The sequence below is a fragment of the Dama dama genome, chromosome 16 (genome assembly GCF_033118175.1).
Source record: "Dama dama isolate Ldn47 chromosome 16, ASM3311817v1, whole genome shotgun sequence".
NCBI classification, from domain to species: Eukaryota; Metazoa; Chordata; class Mammalia; order Artiodactyla; family Cervidae; genus Dama; species Dama dama.
The window spans coordinates 11610378-11627143 of record NC_083696.1 but is presented as its reverse complement, the minus strand read 5'-3'; positions in this window follow the sequence as shown (position 1 = coordinate 11627143).

Below are 16766 nucleotides of genomic sequence, written 5' to 3'. Positions count from 1 at the left end.
GAAGTGAGTCAGCACGCAATGTAAATATACTCCATCAGTCCTCCAGCTTAAAATTATCATCATCAACAGATATATAGAGAAGAGATCAAAGGATAGTTCAGTCACCCTGTTTTTGGTTAAACAAGTAAACACCAACAGTAAACAGACCTCTCTTTATTCGAGAAGATAAACAGAAGAAAAAAAGGAACCTATGAAATATATGAGTCTATGAATATGAAAATATTCTGTAGAGGAAGCATATGCATTTGAAAAAGATTTATAACAGGAAGAAAAACTTCAGATGAATTTCCTGGTGCTTTCTACAAATTTAAGAAAATATAGACTAATTAACGCTTACAGCCTCAAAAGCAGAGGCTGAGAAATTGCCAGAAAATGTTTTAAAAATCTGAATATAGTACAGCCATAATGTAGGGGGAAAATAATATAAGATAAACTTTCTTTGGAAGTGATGCATAGCATACAAAGTAGATGCATCCCAATGTTCATAACAATATTATTTACAATAGCCAAGACATGGATGCAACCTAAACATCCATCAACAGATGAATTGGTACAGAAGATGTAGTGTATACACACACACACACACACACACTAGAATACTACTCAGCCATAAAAAAGAATGAAGTAATGCCATCTGCAGCAACATGAATGGACCTAGAGATTATCATACTAAGTGAAGTAAGTCAGAAATAGAAAGACAAACACCATATGATATTACTGTTATGTAGAATCTAAAATATGATACAAATAAACTTATTTACAAAACAGAAAGACTCATAGACAAAGAAAACAAATTTATGGTTACCAAAGAGGAAAGGGGTATGGGAGGGATAAATTAGGAGTTTTGGATTAACAGACACAAACTTCTACACACAAAGAAGATAAACTAGATCTTACTACATAGCACAGGGAGTGATATTCAGTATTCTGAATATATATATATATGAACCACTTTGTTGTACACCAAGAACTAATACAACATTGCGAATCAATGATACTACAATTTTAAAACATATGTATATACTTAGAAAATATATATTTTTGTATATATATATAAAATCAAATTCATGACATGGAAGAAAACAATGGACATTTTCTCAGACTTCAGAGAAAAAGATTAACAAGTCAAAACATCAAAAAATGACAAATCTAAATCACCAGTCTGATATATTCAACATATGGAGAAAAGAACAAACAGAACAAAAGCATTAAGCAAACAACAAAAATAACAAAATAACAAAAATAACAAAAGTATTAAGCAATATAATAGAAAAAAGTTTTGTGATTGATTTTACAGATTCAGGCAAATCTACTAAAGAGATATCTCAATCATATTCTGCAGACATTTTTTAACTTCATGAATAGGAAAAAGAACCCCACAAATATTCAAAGGGGAAAAAAATGGATTCATTACTACTGGTCCGAAGTCCCTCAACTACAAGCAAAAGAACATCAGATTATCTTAAGAAAAAATTTACCTCAAGCAAAAAATAAAAGTTTTGATTCATGTAATCTGGGAAGTTCTGGGAAGTCCAAGATGAATCTGGTTTTACAGTAAGCTGAATTAAGTTCCACGTGGTTTCTTCAGAGCTATCTTCCTCTTTCCATTTCTCAATTCTGTGTGCCTCTGCTTGCCTTCATATTCATACTCATTCTTTTTCAATCTCTACATCTACATCTATCTACCTATCTATCTAGATATATCTACAGGTAAGTAGGCAGATAGATGTGTAGATATACTGGTGACTAAAAGCTAGATAGATAGGTAGACAGATAATGTAGACATGATTGATTGAAAGACAGACAAATAGACAAACAGAGATAAACAAATGATCTAGATAGAGATAACTACCAGTACCCTCAGGAACCCCAGACTCACAATGCTTACTAACCAAACCTAGCAGAAAAAATTCTGTCTTCCAACTCGTTATATCAATCTCAGGGGAGTTCCAACTGGCCCTGGTTGAGTCAGGATCCCACGTGAGAAGCAGTCACTACCTTCAGTGACTGGCAAGGTGGGGAGAAGTCAAGGCTGGCATAGAATGAGGCTCAACAGAACCATGTGGATTTTCCCAATGAAACCAGAAACTAAATGAGAAAAACACTAACTACGACCATTTACTAGATAGCAAGAAAGAATACTCACTGTGGCCCTAGACTGATACAGCAATAAGCACCATGCAATTTTTTTTTCCGGTTTTTTGGGAAAACACAATAAAAAGAAATCCGCATATAGACAATATGGCATGTGTGAAAGTAACAGAAAGGCATTCTCAGGTATGCCAAGGCCCCAGATTGATCCCACCTGAAATAAATTACTCAAAGGTGAACTCTAACAGATGGGAAATAAAGATGGGAGAACAACTAACAGATGGGAAATAAAGATAGCCAAAGAATAATAAACACAGGTTTAAACCACACAAGATTTAAACAAAGCCTTGCTTTTTTCCCCCTATTAAATAGTTTTGATTTAGAGAAAGTAGGTCCAAAATGAGGCCAAAGAACAGGCACAAATCCTAAATAAGAGAGAGAGAAGGCTGAATGAAAGATTATTGCAAACCGTGAGTTAGAGTATACGCTAAAGAGACAGGTACATTAGATATGATGATGAGGCTAAGGTGTGGTCCTGGAGTGGGTATCCGAGTCATTAGAGGTTAAAATGTCAGGGAGGGAATTCCCTGGTGGTCTAGTGGTTAGGACTCTGTGTTTTCACTGCCAAGGGAGTGGGTTCAATCCTTGGTCAAGGAACTAAGGATTCATTCCTTGGTTGCTCCTGCCATGGGACGCAGCCAAAAAGAGAGAGAGAAAGAGAGAGATTAAAAAGAATTGAGTTTGTTGAGTAAGTGATGAATGTTTCAGAGGGCACCCCGGAGAGGTTTGGGAAGGTGAGGGAAGTAGAATGAACTTGGCTTGTGCAAGAGAACTACACTATACTGACAGCAAGCAAGCAAGTATGGGAACAAACAAGACAAGAAGGGTTAACGTTTGAGGGGTGGCCGCGGTGGGTAAGGATGCAAGCACTGGTAGGGTTAGGACTCCGCTGTCCGTGTGGTTCTGGGAAAGCTGACACTCAGCAGCTGCAGGCGTCTCTCCCATTCCTGCTGCCAGATGTTACCTGCAGCACAAGAATCGTCAGCCTGGGACAGAGCAGGCCCTTATATCCAGCACTAGCAATACAGAGCCCTCTTGTTCTCGTGTCCTGATCCAGAGGTCAGGATTTGGTCTTAGAATCAGGAGCCAGTCCTGCTCTCAGTCTTGGCACTTTTCCATACTCCTGCCAATCATATTTTTCATCTTTCAAGAGGAAGCCCTTTGAGAGCTGAGTTGACCTCTTGTATCCTGAGGCAAACAACCACGAGGATTTGGCCCATGCTTTACCGAACAGCCTGGGTTCTCAGAATGCTGAGGGCTCACTGTGCCAGCGGTTTCTCATTCTTGGATGAATTAATTTTCATTCATGGAGTTCATTCAGAGTTGATACATCTCATACAGTCTACCTTGTTTTGCTATAAAGATTCTCATATTGCTAAGAATAAGAAGATTCTCATCTTATTTTATAAAGACTAAAACAGCGTAAGCTAAAACTTTCCATTGCAACAGCAAATTTCAAAGTAGAAAACTTTCTGGCCTGTTATTTGTAAAACCCAATTGTGAAAACCTAAAGGGTCATGCTTCCTTGGTGGCTCAGATGGTAAAGAAATCTGCCCGCAATGCAGGAGATCCAAGTTCAGTCCCTGAGTTGGGAAGATCCCCTGGAGAAGGGAATGACAACCCCCTTCAGTACTCTTGTCTGGAGAATTCTATGGACATGGAATAGAGGAGCCTGGTGGGCTATACTCCATGGGATCGCAAAGAATCAGACTTGCCTGAGCAACGCACCCACACAAGGGTCGTAAGGGGCTTCCCTGTGACTCAGTAGTAACGAATCCTGCAAATGCAGGAGATGTGGTTTCAACCTCTGGGTCAGGAAGATCCCCTGGAGAAGGAAACTGCAACCTATTCCAGTATTCTTGCCTTGGAAATCCCATGGACAGAAGAGCTTGGCAGACTACAGTCCATGGGGTCACAAAGCAGTTGGGGTTGTAAACACCATATACTTGTCATTAAAAATAGCAAAATCAAGGATGTCTACAATCAAAAAGATAGACAATAATAAGTGCTAGCAAGAAAAATTAGAATCCTCATACCGTACTGTTGGAAATGTAAAAGTCACTTTGGAAAATAGTTTGGTAGTTTCTCAACATAGGGTTAAACTTGGTTACCGTATAACCCAGCAATTCCATCCCTAGGTATATATCCAAAAGAAACTTGTACACAGAAGCATTATTCACAATAGCCAAAAAGTAGAAATGAGCCAAAAACTGTTTATTGCATAAACAATACCAATACTTCCAGAAAGTACCAAACCATTCAAACACAATAGCTCTAGGGTTGTTTATTTCAGTATCCATCCCATCTGAGCCAGCAGTAAATAATGTTCACTATAGAGATACCTGGCATGACGTCAAAAATTAGAATCACTGATCTTCATCACCAGAAATTTCAAAACGATTTCACAGTCACTCATTGTGCACATCTCATTTTTCCCAGTTCATTGAACTCTGCTGGTCTTAGAGTTGGACATAAAATTGCACTTGAGGCTTCTAAATCTATCCTCATCCCAGTTTATTGCTTTTATGGGCAATCTTGGAATGATTCTCAGTTTCCAATGAGGCACTGTCCCTCAGAATCCAAACTCTGGCTCTATACACAACAGCTTGGGAAAAGAGATGCTACAGGCACACTAGCCTCCCCTATAAGGGGTGTGAATCAAGCATTACTTAGAAAGCTTTAACCTGTCACTCTGCATGAAGATAGGAGGTGACGTGTTACCTTCAAACCCCTACATGTAGGGACTGGAGAAATATAAAACAGAGAAACTGCAATCTCTCAGAAATTCTGTAAGTCAAAACCTATCATAAAAATCCCAGCCCTAGAATAAAAAGTCTATCACTCCTTCATCAACTTAATATTGATAACCAATAGCTATCCTCCCCATGAAAATCAGCTTACCAGTAACTGTAATTAGAAGCCCAATTTTAGTGCTAGCTACCAGCCTACATAATACTGAATGTGAAATTCTTAAATATACATATTCATGAGCTAAGAACTTTATTTTAGTAAAGCTTTGTTCGTCCTATGTCTCTGTTAAATTACATGCAGAGAAACCATCATGGAAGATCTCTGAGTCTCATTCTGGCCGTGAATGCTTTAGACTTTGAGCCCTGAAATCATCAAGTTTTTGGTTTCCCTGCTTTTTCAAATGTTTTTGAAGTTCTTCGAATATGCATGATTCAGAGATCAGCATGGCATAACTGGTTTTATCCTTAAAAGCTACTTCTGCTAAGGAGATGTTTAATAAAGTTACACAAGTAGTATAAATATTACTGCAATATAGAATCAGATGATTAATTTACTTTTGACACCCAACAAGGAAATGAATTCCCACCAAAAGAAATAGCATCAAGATTACCCTCTTTTAACCCTAGAGTAATGTTTCTCAAACCAACCTCCACATTAGAATCACTGAGGGGAACTTAAAAAATATTGATGTTGAAGTCTCAGCCCAAAAGATTCTGATGAGTCTGGAGTGGGACCTGAGCATTTATACATTTTAAAATCTATTCCCCTCACCAGGGATTCTAATGGGTAGCAGAGGATAACGAAATACTGTTGAAGAGTGTTGGAGAGCAAAAAGCTGGCAGAGAGATTTAAAAACAGGACAGAGCACCAGAATGTTAGACTTTTAGACCCAGCAGACAGACTAACACCTACTCCCAAAGTTATCCTCAACAATCTGGTGAGCATTGTACTAGACAAATTGTAGAGAATCAAAATTCTGCACAGAAAGTGAACTTAAGACATTTGTAGGTACAAATCTTGGTAAAAACAGGCAAGTGACATTCTAATGTAGATACGCAAAAACACAAGGGAAAAGGTAGGCTGGATCAGAACCAAAATCACTCAGCTTCTAAAAGATGTTACCACATACCAAGCAAGTGAGAGCTTGAACTGATAATACTGATAATGTGAATCCCACTTGATAATGTTTCTATATAATATATTAGTAAAGCTTTACTCTATGTCATTCTGTTAAATTACAGAGAAGGTGTCATGGAAGGTCCCCTTGAGTCTTGTTCTGCCCCTGAATGCTGAAGACTGAGCCTTGAAATCATCAAATCTTTGGTTTTTCTGCTTTTTAAAATGTTTTAGAAGCTCTTTCTTATGATTTCAGAGACCAGGATAAAATACTAGTTTTATCTTAAATGGCTAGAAAAGCTCATCCTAAGCCAAAAGACAGCATAACCTCTGTGTCAAGAATTCCTCACCCCCAGTTTAAAATTTTAAATAAATAAATAAGAATTCCTCAAAAGTGGCTTAAGGTGGTTCAGGGCAACTGGCTTTTGTTTTAGTATTTTCCAGTCAAGAGGGTTTGGAAAGTTGAAAAGATTCTGAGTACAGTCATTTTATTTTTAAATGTGTCAGGATTCAGAGAGGAAGCAAGACCAACCTGGCATTCTGCAAGCCAAAAAATAAAAACTCTTGAAGGATGGTGAGTCCAATAAGAAAAGACAATTGCTCTCTTGTACTAAAACCTGCCCCATAGGGAGCACACTCAGAGGTCACTTCTCCCACTCAGTTTTCAAAATAGAGAGCGAAAATGGAGAGCTTGTACAAATTATGAATCAGAATTTGCTGGAAGCCCTTACCTATCTGATAACAGGTTATATGTTCCTGACTCTCTATGCTGAAAATAGACTTTCTGCAACATTTGCTGCAGCTTTCTCCAATCTACTGCTTGGTCCACCCATGTTTAGTTATGAGGTTTTTATAAATAACTTAAAAATTTTTATAATATTTACTGGAAAATAAATATCTTCCTTTGAGGTATCTTTATTTTTTTCTGAGCTTAGGAAGTCATCTACATGTCACAGCTTTGATACGTATTATTATCCTATTTTCTTCTGTGGCTTATTTATATTCAATTTTATTGTTATTACTGGTACTAAGATTAATCTAAATTTTTGGTAGCTACCAATCTAATTTTTTAAGCTACCGTTAGTAAATGTCATATTTTGAATATTTTTATTATAAAAGAAATACTCATAAACACTGAAACCATACAAAGTTTACAATGAAAATATTACTAATATCTTTCCACCACTCTTTAATTCCCATTATCTTGAAGTAGACCCTCTTAACCACAAAGGATTATTTTTCCATATCTCTGAGAAACAAATATACATATACATTCATGCACAAATATAAATATGGTTTTCCTTTTGTTTTTATAAAGTATCATATATGCTCAAACACAGCAAAAGAAAAGGTGCCCCCCAAATTCACAATCACAAGATCTAACAAGTTGTTTCCTCTTGTCACTTAATCGATTCTCAACCTCATTGGTCAAGATAACCAATGACCTTCCAAATGGCAAATCCAATGGTCACTTTTCCATCTTTTTCTCATTCTAGCATCTGATCTTTGGCACTTTCCAACCTTATCCCCACCTTTTTCAAATAGCTCCTTTAACTCTCTCCTGGCATAAACTCGTCGCATTCTCATTATCTCTCAATTTTTCCTTTGTTGCTCCTTCCTTTACAAATCCTTTCTGTTGAATGTTTAGGCCTCTCCTCTCTCACTCTATAACCTCACTGAAATATCTGTTCATTGCCCCTGACCTCAGCTACTGCAACAACCAGAAACCTTCAAGTGTCTTTGTCACTTGACTTTCCTAACCCTTTGAACCAAGAACCACTAAATTTACTTCCAACATTCATCCTCTATTATATTATGTATTCCTTAGCCTAGTTTAATTCCTTCTCATTTATTCTTATTTATTGCAGATTATCTTTATACTTTGGCCACCTGATGCGAAGAACTGAAAAGACCCTGATGCTGGGAAAGACTGAAGGCAGGAGAACAAGCGGATGACAGAGGATGAGATGGTTGGATGGCATTACCAACTCGATAGACATGAGTTTGAGTAAGCTCTGGGAGTTGGTGATGGACAGGGAAGCCTGGCGTGCTGCAGTCCATGGGGTCACAAAGAGTCAGACACAAATGAGCGACTGAGCGACTGAGCTGAACTGAACTGAAGCAAATAAAATTTCCAATCTTCAAAATACTTCACTGTGATAAAAGGGCCAACCGAGTAAAAGTTAACTTGGTACTCACCCAGTCTAGCCTGTTCCATATCCCAAAAGAAATGAAGCAGTGTTCATCTTCCTAAGTCATGTGTCAACAGATACAAATGATTTGATAACTACTCTGTCTAGATTTAGGAATTTTTCAAATCAGAATATGTACGGTAACAAAGTCCCTGAAACAATCTTTCAGAACTCTTGTGTGTTGTCAGGTTTCCTGCATTGCAGGCAGATTCTTTACCTTCTGAGCCACTAGGGAAGCTTAACATAAAGTCCCTGAAACAATCTTTCAGGAACTCTTGCGTGTTGTGGAGTATGTACCAGTGAAGCTTCACACAGTTTAGGGACTGATTCTAAAATTTGACAAATCTAATTCCTTGATGGTAAGCAACAGAAATTAAGGCTATCTTAAGCAAAAATGATGATCATGATGCAGCATTATAGGGGAGCTCTCAGAATTCAAGGAAAGGCTGGAAATCAGTCTTGGAAGAGACAAAAACCACTGGTACACCGAGGGATCTCATTTCAAAAAATCTTCAGTAAACAGAAGCATGGATGACTTTCAATGATTCTCAGTCCTGTTTTTCTTTATACAAGATTAAAATTTCACAAGAAAAAGAATTATTCAATTGACCCAATTAATCTAATAAAAACTAGTCATATGCCTACTCTTGGAAACAGGATACCCAGATTAACAGTTCTACAAAACTGTATCATATAGGAAAAGTGGAAAATTGTCCCCAGAAGATTACCAAAAGAAAGTGAAAACAAGGGAAAACAAATACTGGTAAATCACTGGTACTACTTAGGTATGTGAATATAGGCAAATCACTTGCTGCTATTTACTAACATTTGTGTTCCTCCAAAATTCATGGGTTTAAACCTAATGCCCAATGTGATGCTGTTTGGAAATAGGGCCTTTAGGAGGTCATGAGGGCCTTTAGGTCATGAGGGTGGAGACCTCATGAATAGTATTAGTGCCTTTAAAAAGAAGACCCAAAGAGGAAGCCCTCATCCCCTATCCTATGTGAGGACACAACAAGAAGGGACTTGTCTGTGAACCAGGAAACAGGCCCTCACCAGATGTTAGTTAAATCAGCCACTGCCTTCACCTTGGACTTCCAGCCTCCAGAACTATGAGAAATGAACTTCTGTTGTTTATAAGCCACACAGCCTATGATATGTTATTTGTTGTTGGTTTTAGTCGCTGAGTCGTGTCCAACTCTTTTGTGACCCCATGGACTGTGGCCCACCAGGCTCTTCCGTCCATGGGATTTCCCTGGCAAAAATACTGGAGTGGGTTGCCACTTCCTTCTCCAGGGGATCTTCCAACCCAGAGACTGAACCTGCATCTCCAGCATTGCAGGCAGATTCTTTACCACTGAGCCACTAGGGAAGTCCTTGGTATGCTACTATGGCAACCCAAACTAAGCTAGTTACCCACTTAGACCTGTTAAAATGTGACTTCACAGGTCAAGGGTCTTTACTGAGTTTCTCACTCATGTATACCAATTACCTCAGATGAAACCCTGACACATGCAGGACACTTAATAAATATTTTTTTGGTATGGCGGAAACTAACACAATATTGTAAAACAATTATTTTCTAATTAAAATTTTTAAAAATATTTTTTGAAAGAATGACTCTCTCCAAGACTCAGTTTCCACATTTGAAACTCAGATACCTTGTACGCATATGTGTATTACATGTAAAATGTCCACCACAGTGCTACAACATAATAGGTACTCAAGAAATTCTGATTTAGTTATTATTTTTATTAGCATAAACACTGCTAGAATTATCTACTACAAATAAAGTAGGAAAATTCCATTGTCAATATGGCAGCTACTCCATAATAAAAATTATCCATTATGAGTTCAGTGAAGGCAGTTAACTGAACTCTAAAACAAAGTAAATAATTTGACGAGTGATGTAATAATAGGAAAGGAAATGGAAAAATGAATTTTTAAAGCTAGCATGTCCTCAGGGGAGTCTGGCAACCTAAGAGTGGCACCAGGGCAACACTGGCTCTGGACCCAAAATGTAACAGATCTCCGGGCCTTCAGTGATGCTCTATCACTTTTCTTTCATTCTCAGTTGATTTTGTTTTTCTGTCATTTCTGTTGTCGTCCAGTTACTTCAGTCGTGTCCAACTCTTTGTGACCCCATGGACTGCAGCACGCAAGGCCTCCCTGTCCCTCACCATCTCCTGGAGTTTGCCCAAGTTCACGTCCATTGCATTGGTGATGCCATCCAGCCATCTCATCCTCTGACTCCAGCAGTATCTATCAGATTCTGAGAGCCTCGATTACAGTTCATTCCTACTTCCCTCACTCTCAAAGGTCAGTCTTTCTACTGCTCCTCAAAAATTAGAAGCCATTAAAACTAGATGAGAAAGAAAAGAGAGAAACTGGATAAACAGATCCAAGACATTCATTCACATTGTCCCCCCTTTCTTCCTATTTCAGTGGAAAGATGATTTTTCTCCTCCTTTTCAAAGGCTAGCTTTTCCCCCTACACTCTAAATTCTATTCCCCCTTATTTCTCCCAGCTGTGACTTCAGCAATCATCTCATCTTCTTAATTCCTCCCCACCTTTAAATTTTCCTTTTCTCTGAATACAAATCAAGTTCACCATTCCTTTTCCTAAAACTGTCCTCAGAACCTTTATCTCTTTCAATCTCTGAACTTTCCTTTGCTTTCACTGACAATAAGAAAGTTCTCTGCACTGCACTCCCTCTACCCCCTTCCCCCTCATTCTTCAGCCACTGAAGTCGTCCACTGCCCCCACATTCTACAGACACTACAGAGACAAGTCTGCAATGAGCTGCCAGCTGCCAGATCCAGGGTCCGCTGTGTAATCATCCTCTCACTTGAATTCTGTGCAGGAGACACCTCCTAAACCAGACACCTGAATCCCCTTCTAAAAGTTTGTCAAGTTCTGGTTGTTCTCTCTAGTTTGCTTTCTCAGCAAACATACATTAAGCATCTATCCAGCACTGTCCTGGGTATGAGAAGATAAAAGTAAATAAGATCTAAATGCAGCACAGTATCCTGGAATGGAATCATGGAGTAATTGTGGAATTATGGACATTAGTGGAAAAACTGACAAAATCTGAATAAAGTAGTATTTAAAGTAGCTTCAATTATTGTACTAATGTTATTTTCTTAGTTTTGAAAAATGTACCAAAGTTAGGTAGAATTAGAACATTGGGAAAGCTGGGTTAAGGATATATGGGAATTCTCTATAACAGCTTTGCAAGTTATCCATAAATCTAAAACTATTTTGAAATGAAAAGTTTTGAAAAGAGAATAAAATACATTCTCTGTCCTTGGCAATTTAACAATGATTCAGTCTTAGGATAAATGAGGTAAATGGTAGAAAACTCTGTGAACCGTAAAGTCTCCCATCAGGATTAAATAATGAACCCGATCTGCGTTTCCTCAGCATTTTCCCCCATCGTGAGTAGTATGATTCTGGATGCATCCCATGTACTATGCTGGAAGCAGTTGATGAGAAGGGGACAGAGGGGTATCAAACAGTGAATTTTACACATTTCGAGTAATAAATTTTGAGGCTTTAGGAGGCCTCAAATTGATGAACACCAACTGTAGCTAAATCATCCCACTTTCTAAGAGGTTGAATTAAAGTGTATTATCTACATACTTTCTTTGTTCTTCTCAAGGCAAATAGTTCTAAGTTTGAAGGAGTAACAAGCTCAACAGAGGTGATTTTTCAGCCTTCTTATTGTCTGGCTGCCAGGGTTCCTGGAAATGGCATTTTTAATGAGCATTTTTTTCCTTCTGCAGGAGACTTTGATGTGGTTGAAAATTTATTTTCCTCTCAAGTGTAGGCAGGGCACCAATTAACCCACACAGAGCACCCTTGCTGTCCTCCCAGCTTGGAGTTTATTACACTTACTATGCAATGAATAAAACCCATTATCTCACCTCCTGTTATGCTTCCCTCCTAAGGACTCAAAGCAATTTCTTAAGCAACTTTCTGCTCTCTCAGTCTTTTAAATATCTCCACTTTACCTTTTTCCAAAAATTAACATGTGATAGCAGCAGAGGTGGAAAGAGGGAAAAGATGGGCTAGGAGAGTTGCTCTAACTGGTTTTATCCATTTCAAGTTTATTTATACCAAGCCAACAGTATGACAGGCATAAAGGGACAAAGATGACTGAATTATACACGGGTCTAAGGATTTACAATTTAGCGGTGGGAATTCTCACATACAACATACATACATATAGAACAAGGCAGAAGGCAATGAATGCTAGAATTATTTTTCTTAAACAATGAAATGTAAGTGACAATTATATCTTAAAAAATTGTTTTCATATAAAAGGGCACTGCTCTTGTCAAATGGAGATGATATAACCCTGTGAATTTAAGGCCTTCACAATCTGCTATTTGGGGAAAAAAACTAAGAAAGTTGACGAAAAGTAATTTTAAATGAGAAAGCTGGAGGCATCTGGCCAACACTGTGTAAGGCTTTGAATTGCCAAAGTTCTCTCTTCTTCCTCTACTGCTCCAGCATGTCTAACTTAAAAAAAAAAAAAAAAAAAAAAGTTTTCATTTAAAAGTCCATTCTTTCATCACATGGTAAAAATCTATCTGAAAGACAGGCTGGTAAGTAGAAAATCTAGCTGAGTGGCCACTTGCCCTTCTGAAACTCCTGTTGCTAACAAGAGGATGAGGAGGCTGGACACTTGGGAGAACAGACAGTATCTGCCACAGGGAAGAATGAAGAGTTCATGCTCCTTAAATGCAAATTCCTTCCCATCAACTCGGACCCCATTTCTGATCCAGGTCTATATATTCCAAATACATACTGGACACTTCCATTTGAAACTCGAAATGCAAATGGCAAACATTGCTGTGTTTCCCTCAAAGGGAAGATACGTGCACAGTCTATGTCCACAATGGCCAGGGATGGCCCAGTCATCTTAGATCTTGATGTGGAAACCACATGTTGAGAATGACAGAAAAAGAAGGGACGTTTTGAGTTCACTGGACCAGCTGTCCTGACATTTAGAGGAGAGAAAAGTAAACTTTATCTTTTTTTCAGTAACTGTGTTTTGAGGTCTTTATCACCTGGAATCCTGATGTAAGATCCTCACCTCTCCAGTGCCCCTATGTATGTGACCACGAAAGTCACCAAGTTTCACAAGCCAGAAGCAGAAAGTAATCCTTGACTCCTTTGCCTTCCTTATCTCCAATACCAACAATACCAATTTCTATTGTTTATCTCCTATATATTTTAAAATTTGTATTTGCCCTCCATCCCAGCTGATTAATGCCTATATTCACTGTCTCTTGCTTAGATATCTGCACAGCTGCTCTTGTGCCTCTAGCCTTGTCTACTGTCAATCCCTCCTTCTAAAGAAACAAAGAGAATCACATCTCCCTTTCCTTGAAGCCTTCAGTTGCTCCGCATTTTTAAACATATCAAATCCAAGCTCTTCCCAAGACATCTAAGGCTATTTATGACATGACTTCTGCCTCCTACCATACCACTCTTTTATATCTCTGTGCATTTGTATAGACTGTTTCCTCAGCCTAGAATGTCTCTGTGCTCCCTGGTCTTCCTCGGGAAAAATGTTTTATTTCTTTAAACTTAAGCTCAGGTATCATCTTCTCCCTAAAGTCTTTCCTGGAATTAGTCAATCTCTCCAATGTGCTGCCCTTCATTCTGTACATGACTATATTGTTTATTTATCACATTAAACAATATATAATTAATGTAAGAGAAACTTTGAACCAAGATGGTAACACAGGAGGCTCCTAAATTTCCCTCCTCCCACAGACACATGAATATATGGCTGTACTTGGAGCAATTCTCTCTGAAAGAAATCCAGAAAGAAACTCAATGACGACTATACACTGGGCAAATGAGAAAATATCCATATAGAAATGGGTGGGAAAGACTGAGTCTCACTCTCACCATAAACCTCACCCTAGCACCATACCACATTATCAGGAGGGAACTCCCAGCTCCCAGCTTCTCCCTGAGGAGCGAGGGGTTTGGACTACACACTTAGTGTCTCCACATTTACAGCTCTAGGAACAAGGCAAGGGTGCTTGTTCTTGCCACTTTTATTCAATATAATACTGGAAGTCCTAGCCAGACAATGAGGAGAGAAAAAAAAATAAAAGGCATCCAAATCAGAAAAAAGTAAGTAAAACTGTCTGTATTTGCAGATGACATACTGTACAGAAAACCTAAAGATTCCACCAGACAATTGTCAGGACTAATTACTAAGTAATGATTGCAACGCCATGGGCAGTGGCCTGCCAGGCTCTTCTGTTCATGAGATTTCACAGGCAAGAATATTGGAGTGGATTGCCATTTCTTTCTCCAGGGGATGTTCCCAACCCAGAGGTCAAACCTAGGTCTCGGGCATTGCAGGCATATTCTTTACCACCCGAGCCACCAGGGAAGCCCAAATTCAGTAAAGTTACAGAATATAAAATCAATCTACAAAACCTACAGGGCGTGGGGGGAATCAGAGGCATCTCTATACACTAGCAACATTGGAAAAAGAAATAAACTAATGCCTTTTGCAATAACATTGAAAGAACGAAATATTTAGGAATAAATTTAACCAAGTAAAAGACCTACACACTGAAAACTATAAAACCTTAATGAATGAAACTGAAGACTACACAAAGAAATGGGAAGATACCCCATGTTCAGATAACAGGAATTAATATTGCTAAAATGTTAATACTGTTATCTATAGGTTCAATGCAATCCCTATCAAAACTCCAATGGAATTTTTCATAGAAATAGAAGAATCCTAAAATCCATATGAAAACACAAAAAAACCCAAATAGCCAAAGTAATTTTGAGAGAGAAAAAGAAAGCTAGAGGTATCACACTTTCTGATTTCAAAGTGTACTACAAAGCTACAGTAATTGCAATATTAAGCAGAGACATTACTTTGCTGAAAAAGGTCCATATAGTCAAAGCTATGGTTTTCCCAGTAGTCATGTATGGATATGAGAGTTGGACCATAAAGAAGGCTGAGCACCAAAGAATTGATGCTTTTGAACTGTAGTGTTGGAGAAGACTCTTAAGAGTCCCTTGGACTGCAAGGAGATCCAACCAGTCAATTCTAAAGGAAATCAATCCTGAATATTCATCGAAGGGACTGAGGCTGAGGCTGAAGCTCCAATATTTTGACTACTGGACTCGAAGAGCCAACACATTGGAAAAGACCTTGATGCTGGGAAAGATTGAAGGTAGGAGAAGAAGGGGACGACAAAGGATGAGATAGTTGGATGGCATCACCGACTCAATGGACATGAGTTTCAGCAAGCTCCAGCAGACGGTGAAGGACAAGAAATCCTGGCGTGCTACAGTCCATAAGGTATCAAAGAGTCAGACACAACTGAGCTACTGAAGAGCAACAACAATCATATTGCCATAACCGGCATAAAAACAGATGTATAAATCAACAGAATGGAAAAGAGATTCCAGAGATGAATCCATGCATATAAGGTCAATTAATTTATACCAAAGAAGTCAAGAATGTACAATAGGAAAAGAATAGTTGGAAAACCAGATATCCACATTCAGAAGAATAAAACTTAGATGCCTCTTATACACCATACACAAAAATCAACTCAAAATGGACTAAAGATTTGAGCAAAGACCTGAAACTATAAATCTTCTAGAAGAAAACATAAGGAAGAGCTCTCTGACATTGTTTTGGCAATGAATTTTTGCATTTGACCCCAAAAGCAAAAATAAACAGTGGGATTATATCAAACTAAAAAGTTCTGTACAGCAAAGCAAACCATCAGCAAAATAAAAAGGCAATCTATGGAATAGAAGAGAATACTGCAAATCACAAATACAACAAATGCTTTCCAAAATATCAAGAAACACTTACAATTCAATAGCAAAAAAAAATACCCCAAACAACCCATTTTTTAAATGGGCAAAGGACCTCAGTTCAGTTTAGTCACTCAGTTGTGTCCAACTCTTTGCGACCCCATGGACTGCGGCACACCAGGCCTCCCTGCCCATCACCAACTTCCAGAGTTTATTCAAACTCACGTCCATTGAGTTGGTGATGCCATCCAACCATCTCATCCTCTGTCGTCCCCTTCTCCTCCCGCCTTCAATTTTTCCCAGCATCAGAGTCTTTTCAAATGAGTCAGTTCTTCGTGTCAGGTGGCCAAAGAATTGGAGTTTCAGCTTCAGCATCAGCGTTTCCAATGAATATTCAGGACTGATTTCCTTTAAGATGGACTGGTTGAATCTCCTGGCAGTCCAAGGGACTCTCAAGAGTCTTCTCCAACACCACAGTTCAAAAGCATCAATTCTTAGGCACTCAGTTTTCTTTATGGTCCAACTCTCACATCCATACACGACTACTGGAAAAACCATAGCTTTGATTAGAAGGACCTTTGTTGGCAAAGTAATGTCTCTGCTTTTTAATAGGCTGTCTAGGTTGGTCATAGCTTTTCTTCCAAGAGCAAGCATCTTTTAATTTCATGGCTGCAGTCACCATCTGCAGTGATTTTGGAGCCCCCAAAAATAAAGTCTGTCACTGTTTCCACTGT